Below are 9,671 nucleotides of genomic sequence, written 5' to 3' on the forward strand. Positions count from 1 at the left end.
CCACAGTCACCAGATCTCAATCCAACAGAGCACCTTTGGGATATGGAGGAACAGGAGTTACGCATCATGGATGTGCAGCTGACAAATCTGCAGCAACTGCGTCATGTCAATATGGACCAAAAGTCTCCTTTTTGAAAGTATGCCATGAAGAGTTAAGGTATGTGTGTATATATATATATAGTTTATTATATTAAAAAAGGCTAGGCAAAAATTTCCTGAGACAGCGGGTGGCTGTAGTTTTAAGCAAATTTTACTCATACAGACTTGAACAGTACATTTGTCGGGGACTATTTTCAGCGGTGCATTAATACACATTTAGTGCTTTAGTGAGTATTTGGGGCAGCAGGACGGTGTATTGGGATTGAGTCAAAATAAAACAGTGTGTCTGTTCATGTTAATGAAGGATCATGTCACCCAGTGCAACAGTGTGGGTCACTGATGTGTTTTTATTAGTTTTTTGACAACAGAGGAGCTCTGTGGCACAGAGAAATACTTGTTAAATGGACAATATTTTGTATTTATCGACGGTAAGAAAAATACAGACTATCCGCAGCTTTAACCCTCGATGAAGGCAGACACTTCACAGAAGACAAAAGACGAGAGACGAAGCTGCGTCTGTCTTTGTGCCTGACTGAAAAAGAGCACTGTCCTGTCTCTCCCAATAGGGGGCGCTACGCCCTCGCTGTAAACCCCTCCCCGGGCACTGGCTGAATATTTGTGAGCTCCTGGTTTACCAGCACCACCATCATCCCCACCAGACCTGTTGTTAAACTATAACACCCATCATTAGCCACAGGACGAGTTGCAGCTTTGTTGAGCTTCCGTGTCAGGACCCACGTCTGACAAGGGGTTCATCTGCAGCCGGCTGATGTGAGGCGGCATCCTCTTTCCTCCTATAAGCCCGTGCACACCCTCCCTCCTCTTCCCCACCCCCGGCCTCGCCCTCTCACCCTCCACACAGAAGAAGCAATGTATGAAAACTCCAATCTTTTTGCTTTAAGGAAAAAATGAAAAACATTCCCCCATTCCACCTCACTTTTTTGGTGGTGGTGGGGGGTGAGGGGTGGGGGGTGGGTGGAGGTACAAAACACAGTGACAAAACCCAATTTTTTGAAGAGGCAAGCTTTTTTCTTTCTGTGCTATCTGTCAGAGTTGGCCAGACTCCAGTAACTTGTCCCATTGATCTAAAGCTAAAACGGCCCTGTGCGCCCACACAGCCGGGCCTGCGAGGGAGCGGGGTGGGTGTAAAAACATTTTTTCACCCTCGTGGGGTTTTTTTTGTTTGGGCTCAATCCCCAGCTCTTTCAGGGTGCATAAAGAAAGCGCTGTGCTCAGCAGGGTCATGTGGGCGAGGCCCGGGGGGTAGACTATAGGTGGCGATTAGGGCCTCTAATGTGCAATGAATCCTCTTCGAATCACATGATATGAACTAATGTCGCCATTTAATGATAAAACAACAGCGACTGGGAGGGAAGAGCCAGAGTGTGTGTGTGTAGATGCAGTCAGTGTACAGCTGCATCAGGACAAGAGGGCAGGAATGGATGACAACTGCATTTCTCAGGTTGTGTGCCTCAACACATGGCGCAGGCCCGGCTGAAGGACGGGAAAGAGTTTAGCTGGGACAGCTGGGATGTGGGTTAACGTGCGACATAAATATTTCCTTCCTTTCATCCTTTAGGATCCTTTTTTTTTTACTCATTTCTTACATGCTGTAAGATCCACTGATCCTTTGTTTCTTGAATGTTGCAGAGTTTATAGCTTCTTCCAAACTGAGAATGGCAATATCTGGATTTTGTTTGATGGACAACAACCTTCGACCCCCCTGCAGACACAGAACAGTGTTACCTTGGCTCTGACTGGTGAGGGAGAGTGGGGGGCTCGGATTAGGTTAAATTTAGGATGGCATGACCCTAATTGGTGAGCCATAGTGAAACAGTGAGTGCAACAATCCCTTCAGCGCAGAGTCACCAAAGTCATCTTTTTCCAAAACGCCCACTGGCTGACACATCAGCCAGTCGGACACACACACACACACACACACACACACACACACACACACGCACACACACACACACACACGCACACCGTTCCCCTTTGAAGCCAGGATCACATTCCCCTCTCTGATATCAACTCTCCTCTTCTTCAGATAACAGCTCTTATGGATTTGTTGACAATGTGAACTGTAGTTGTGACCTTTGGCCTCTAAAACACAAAAGGTTGTTGCAGAAAATGTCATCAAGTGAAAACATCCAGTGATGGTTGTTTAAAACTGAAATAGGACAAGCTCCTTGAGAAAAAAAATGCAATGCATGGTGGTCAAGTTAAAAGACAAACTGTGGCAAGTCCTCATCAAAAGAACTGAAGGGTGGTATAGCGTGTTTGAGCTTTAGACGTTTACTAGGTGAGGCTCATTTTGTCAAACAGCAGTAGCACCATATAAAGTAAATGAACAATCTTTCCAAATGAATGTTAATACGCTCTTCCAGCTGAAAACAAACATAGTACTTGTCTTCACTAATAACTTGGGATAGACAAATTAGGTATGCATGATAAAATAACATTTTTAATGTATGCATTATGATGTTGGAACGAATGTTGTGCAAAAAGGTACATTTTTGAAACCACTATAAGCGCCGCATGTTCTGGCTATCAGATTATTAGACAAACACTGTTAAAATATAGAGGCATCACATCAACAGAGCACAGACTGCCTCCAGGGAGAGCTCTTAAACCACCGAAGAAACCAAACATCTGAGATTTGACTTGAAACCTCACATTTTGGGGCTCGCCTTGTCAAAGAATACATCACATCCTTAAATAAAAAACCCAAAATGCCAAATTGAGTTTTACTCCACCGACGACCCCTGTCCACATGAACGATCAAACACATGGAAAGTGAAGCTGACTTCAATCTGTTTCCAGGTCTGGTGTGAACGAGCTCTGCTCCTGACAGGTCACATAAGGTCGAAATGCTGCTGTCACCCTGCCACTTTTTACATTTGTGTAAATATTTATTTGTGCTTTAGTTGTCCTCTGGAGAGACAGGGGAAGATGGATGAAGATTACATTTATCTACCTTTATTTAGTTTCAGTTGGAGGCATTTTAGTTGATTTATAGGAAGCACCTTTGGGGAATCATGATGAAAACACCCTGGTTTCATTCAGCACTCAGGTGAAGTCAGTCAGGTGCATTGTGGGCACTGTGTATATACCTTTGCCCAACCTGTAGGTGTCCCCGCAGAGCTGACCTCTCCTCACATTATTCTCTCATAATGCCCCCCTACTCTTTCTATTGACATACAGTCAAAACAAGCTGACCCACATGACCGCACACTGTACAGTGCTGCAACATTACATCATTTATAGCATTAACAACCACATGTGTGTAAAAGGTCCTTTTTTTTAAAAGGAACTACCTGACTAGATGAAATTTATTTGACTTATTTTGCAGTCATAGTCAAACAGCTTGGCACTAAATAATCATAACATACTTGACACATATAATGAATCATTTGATTAGCTGCAGAGATTTCTGAAGTCCACAAGTCACTTTCTGACCAGTTTACTGTTGTGGAACAAAACACTGAAGTTTATGCATTTTCTCAAAAAGCCAAATTGATGCAGGATCCAAGAAAGAGGCCTGTACAGTAACTACCTGAATGGACACCAAGCTCATGTCCACTGTACTGATTCTGGAAATACCGGAGTTTTAAATGGCCTGAGAAGGAGACACAAATTACACATAATGGGTTTTTAAAAGCTGATTCAGATATTTTATTTCCATCCATCCATCGTCATCGTCTTATCCTGTGTACAGGGTCGCGGGGGGCTGGAGCCAATCCCAGCTTACATCAGGCGAAAGGCGGGGTACACCCTGGACAGGTCGCCAGTCCATCGCAGAGATATTTTATTTAAATAGAAAAGTTAAAATTTAACAGTTCTTAGCAATAAAAGTGATTTAAAATAAAACATGAAATAATACCAAAACTACATAAATGAATTGTATACCATTCAACTATGTGAAAAAAGCACACAATTAACATCTATTTAACTTTCTTGAAGAACATCCTGTATGGGGAATAATTTCCAGAAATTCTAATTGAACTGGAAGAATATATATTATTATTATATATTATATTTTGGTAACTATAGCACATGTTCATACTGTTCATCAGTATATATCTTAGCTTATTTAAATCCCTTACTGTTTATTCTATATATTATCGCTACACATACATACATATTGTTAGATGCTAAATAACAATTCATTGTTGTTTTTGTTTTGTTTGTAAAGAACCTTGAGGTTGCATGATCTGATCTATAAAAATTGCAGTCAGATGTTTAACTGTCTGGTACCAAACTAGAAAAGTTTCTGTCAAACAAACCAATAACTTTCCATGAGCCAGTGGTCAGGCCTCCCAGAAAGAAATTCATCACACTCCTGAAATACATAAAGAGTGCCTGAGGTATTTGTGCTGTGGGCTGAGTGTGAATTTGTTAGGTGATTAAAGGCTAAATATAGCCTCCTGTCTGCTTTGAGCTGTAGACTGGTGACTCAGTGGCAGACGTTCTCTTTCTGTAGTAGTAGCTTTTCCACCGCAGGGCCAAATGGGGCTGTACGGGAACCGCAGGATTTAAAATGGATCAAAACTACCACTGAAACCACTATCATAACCTTGATAGTGGTGATTGTATGTACTCCTTTAATCCCATTTTAGATTGTTAAGTTCTTATTTATTTTTTTAATTAAAAAAACTATTTGTGATGAATTTATGGAGATTTAACCAAGGTAGTTGTAAACAAATGTCTTCAGTGATTAAAATTTTTCAGTGAAAATGTTATTCTGTTTTTTTTGGTTATAAAATCTTTGAACTACTGAAAAACTGACCCAGATACAACCTTAACTCCCAACTCAATTTTTATTTTTATTTTTTTCCAAACCAAAGTTTAAATGAAAAATCCTGGAAACAGGTAAGGGCCACTTAGAGCAAAAAACCTCTTCTGCTTGTAAAGCTTCAGATTTTTTGATCAGATAAATTTACATTTATTGACCTGTGTTTAAATAGTAAATGACTGTGACCTTTTGACCCCACCATCAGTAGGCTTTCTGACCAGCCCAGAGTGCCTCCCTCCCAAAACATCAAGCTGAACTGGACCAGCCATCAGGTGCAGGGATAAAATGAAAACTTTTACTTTCAATACATAAAATCTACCAATGATTGTGGTTTTCTGTACTGTTTTACTTTACAGGTTTGTGAAATACAACTATATTACAAGAAAGGCTTACAATGAATAATTAAATCAAATCGATCATTTGGAAAAAGCAATCTGTCTACCTGATTCAACCAACTGTTTTTAACTTTAAGAAATATTTGGTAAATGCTGCTGTGATGGGTGGAAAATGTCTCTGAAAAGCACTGAGCTCTGTTTAGCCCTGCAGTGGAAACAAGGCTACTGACTGAGTGACAGGTTGAGGCCTCCAGTCAGTCGTGCCAACAGATGAACTATCTCCGATCACTCTTCAGCCACTGGACCCAAGAGCTCAGCACTCATGTACTGCACTCTGTTGTTAGACTGAAGGCCAAATATCCAGTGCAATACAATCCTTTCACATGCTTATGCCGTTCCTTTTAACCTATTTTATTTAATTATCTAACCTATTGGGCATTTAATTCTGACCATTTGGGTTTATTCACACAACAAAAAACACATTAAATACGAGACTAATTAACTGTTTAAAGGATAAAAATATAAAAAATTGCACAGATCTTGGCAATTTAATAATTTTTTATTCAAAAAGTCAATAAAATATGATTGGTAACAAATACCAAATATACTGTTTTCTGAAATTATCCTTTGATTCACAATAGCCAGGTTTTCTAAATGTAGCTCAGATTTAACAGGATTTTCACAAATCTACTACTGTTATGCAAATATTAGGAGTTGGTTCAACAAGATAAACAGCTGGTGGTGCCATTGTGAAAGAAGAGGGTGAGATGGCGTTATTAAAAGAGCGCCAGTCAAACTTCACATGGTCGGGAAAGAATGTAGGAAACATGTTGTAAAATAGTGGAGAGGAGGCTTCAATGGACTTTCAAGTCACATTCTTCATGTACGTCTAGATTAATTAGCTAAATCTGTTTCCATTGCACTTTCTCACATTTTACTTTTATTGATACATCACCTTTTTCCACCTGAGCTAATTTAAACCTGCCTCAATGAATATGTTTGATCAAATTAAATGACTGTGTAACGTGAAAGTCTAAAAATGCCACAATCATGGAGACCAAGTCAGCCAAAACTCAAAAATTGATGGTGGCCTGCTGGATGTGCAAGTATACAACTGTTTGTTAATGTCAGGCACAACAACCCTGAAAGCCAGTGTGTAGTAACTTAGTTGTTTATCTTTCAGCTTAATTTGATGGGGGGGTTTTGAAAGATTTGGCCATTGTTTGGCCAATTTAAATGGATAGTAAGTGATTGTAATCCAATTCACATTTTGCAAAATTCAGCAAATGTTTCTTGCTAGCTCTCTGTTTTAGGTGTGCTCTGAAAAAAAAGTTTTCCTACACAGCCCTGGTTCTTTAAATGGAAAACAAAGAAAGTGGTGTGGACCTTTCCACCCAACATTGTTCCAGCCAATCAGCAACAGGTGGTGTTAGTGCTCCTGCACAGGAGGAATTGGGGTAGGGAGAAAATGGGAGAGAGAGTTATATACACTGACACATTCGAACAGGCAAGGGCAAAGGTGTTCCAGCCAGGTTTCAACACTGGAGAAACCTCAGAGATTTGAAATTTGGGGGGCAGAGCTTATGAGGGAGCACTGAAAGAAGGGGTGTGTTTGTTTGGCAGTTGACTTCACATAATGACTGGCGGATTGATCACTGATTTACCTCTGATCACAGCCTGACGGTCGCCGAGTGCACCGACCGGCAAATCAGGCTTAAAATCATGTAGGATGAACTAGGCTTTCCTCTTCTTTTTAGCTAATATAGACAAAACTTTTCTTTATCCAGTGTATTGTAGTTTATTCGTGCCTATGTTCTACATGAACACATTAGCATACACTGTGTTGTAAGCTGTAATACTAACAAAAGGTATTCGATGAATAACTGCCCAGATAGTCAAAGATGTCAATTTAAACTTATGAACACACAAGTTGTGATATATAGCCTAATGGTAGCTACCATTAGCTTAGCAATATTAGCTAGCAGCAGATTTGGAAGTTTCTAGATTTAGTTTGTTTAGGTTAGTTTCATTTTTTGTAGCAAACATCTGGTGGTTTTACAGGTTATTTAATGCAATTGGCTACTTTTTCACATCAAGGACCCCTAAACTGAAACACATCATACTATGGAGCCCCATTTAATTAGAGTTCCTCCCATAAATCTGATGGTTGCTTTCAGATGTTTTATACAGAATGTGTATGAAACCCAGTCGTACATGCTATCATTGCAGCTAAAATTAAAGTAATGTTAGGACATGTCTAATGTTAAAATCTCATCTCATCACAAGTGTAATTTTTTACCAGTGAATACTCCAATCAATACAAACTACACTTTAATGTTAGCCTCATTTACACTGACGAGGTTAGTGAAAAAAAGACTTGCAAGGTTAGCATTCAACTTACTACAGCTAGCTTGTAATCGTCCTGTGACATTAACTGTTCCTTTATGGTACCCTATGCATGATGTTCTATTATAAGAATTATATATACTTTAAGTTTCTGTGTTCATTTTCAGGTTTCATCTTAACAGTATCTACAATTAAGTCTTTGTTTTTAGACTTCCTTTCCTAAAGACTTTTTTGGGTGGTAGCACCTGCGAGCTGCTTAAACCAGTCTTGTGTCCCAGCAATGCTAATTAATTTTAAATTGAATAATTGCATTTATGTGGTTTCACAGGAATGCTAGAATCCACCGTTGGCCGCCTTATGGTACCCCACATTGCAAGAAATGTTATGTATTGGGCATCACTGCCCCATACTCACTTAGCTGTTACTGCTCAGGAGATATTTTGGGGGCTCTTTAGTCTGTCAGAGTCAATATTGTTCCGACATATATAGGCCACTGTGCTCAAAGATCAAAACAAACTTTCCCAGCAGCTGTAAATTTCACCCACCTCTATCATGTTTTGCACAGTGTTGTAAATTATCACTCAGCTCTTGTGGTGGTGCAGATTTGTGATCGATGTTTGACTCTCAGGTGTGAGACTGACACCCCCGCCTTACTTTACTTATTTCTGGATGTGGATATGAAGTGGGTCTGGCTGTGTGTGTGTGTGTGTGTGTGTGTGTGTGTCTCGGACTCAGCGTCACATTCTGACATTTGCTGTTGGAATGCAGATTGAGGGAGTGAGCGGCTGGGAGGTCAGAGGTCAAAGAGTCTACAAAGAGAGTAATGGCAAAGACACTCAAGCTCTCGTGATGCTGATGTGGGCAGCACATGACCTGAAGAGCGAACAGGAAGCAGCAGTTCAAATAAACAAGAATGCTGCATCAAAAAAAACTGACAGATTATGTAACTGGCAATAATATATGAAAACAAAACATTACTGAGGTTGGAAACAGAAGTTATTAGATAAATCTTCTTTATCTCCACATACACAGGAAATGAAAAACAAAGTTCAAGACTCATTATCTTGCATATGCAAAAACATTTAAATGTGATAAATTAAAATGTTTTTATGAATTTAAAATGCAGTGACTGATGAAATAAATAATAATATAAGGAAATAAATAAAGATAACTGAACAAAGTACAGAAATCTATGTAAAATATTAGATGCAGACTAAATAAAGAACCTAAAAAACTTAGTACCAATTAGATGCCTGTCCTACTGTACTGGCCTGGTGTGGCTCTGACAAATAAAACCACATCTCAGTTAGCAGCCTGTCTGGTTTTTATAGAATATTTTACAGCCCACCGGGTCGCCCTCTTGAGCTATTTCTAAGCTACTGATATTGTACAAACAAATATAAAGGTTTAAACATTTGTCAATATGAACATCCCACATACTATTGTAAAATCAGTTAGATTCTCCACAATTCATCCATCCATCCATCCATCCATCCATCCATCGTCAACCGCTTATCCTGCGTACGGGGTCGCAGGGGTCCACAATTCATTCATTAGTTAATTTTAAGGAAACAATTCAGACTTACTGGTATGGAAAAAAAGTGAGACGAAAAAATCCCAATTTTTTGTAATATTCATACTGGTTGGTTTTATGGTATATTAAAATGGACAGCACTTGAGAAGGGAGTTTACAATCCAAATCAAGGTGCAAGATACCAGGTTGTTTATTAGTCATTATACAGCACAAGGCTACATAAGGAAACGAAATTTGTAGTTCCTTTATGCTACACACACAACATAATTAAGTGTAGGCCTATATTAAAATATGGTTACATATAAAATAAAATAAAACAATATATACAGTCATGGAAGAAAAGCTATTAAGTGGACCTTGAGTTAAATTTTCTTTTTTGAAAACTACTGTTTCCAAGATGAAGAATGAACATTCATACCCAAGTTTATATCATCACATCTCCTCATGTGATATGTCTTAGACATTATGAGATATCTGGATTACTGTCTGGACTTTTTACCCTGAACCTCTGAAAAGGTCATTCTCACACCTGACTCTTTTCCATGTTTGTTTAAAGTCATCT

Source organism: Micropterus dolomieu, linkage group LG07 (genome assembly GCF_021292245.1).
Source record: "Micropterus dolomieu isolate WLL.071019.BEF.003 ecotype Adirondacks linkage group LG07, ASM2129224v1, whole genome shotgun sequence".
NCBI lineage: Eukaryota > Metazoa > Chordata > Actinopteri > Centrarchiformes > Centrarchidae > Micropterus > Micropterus dolomieu.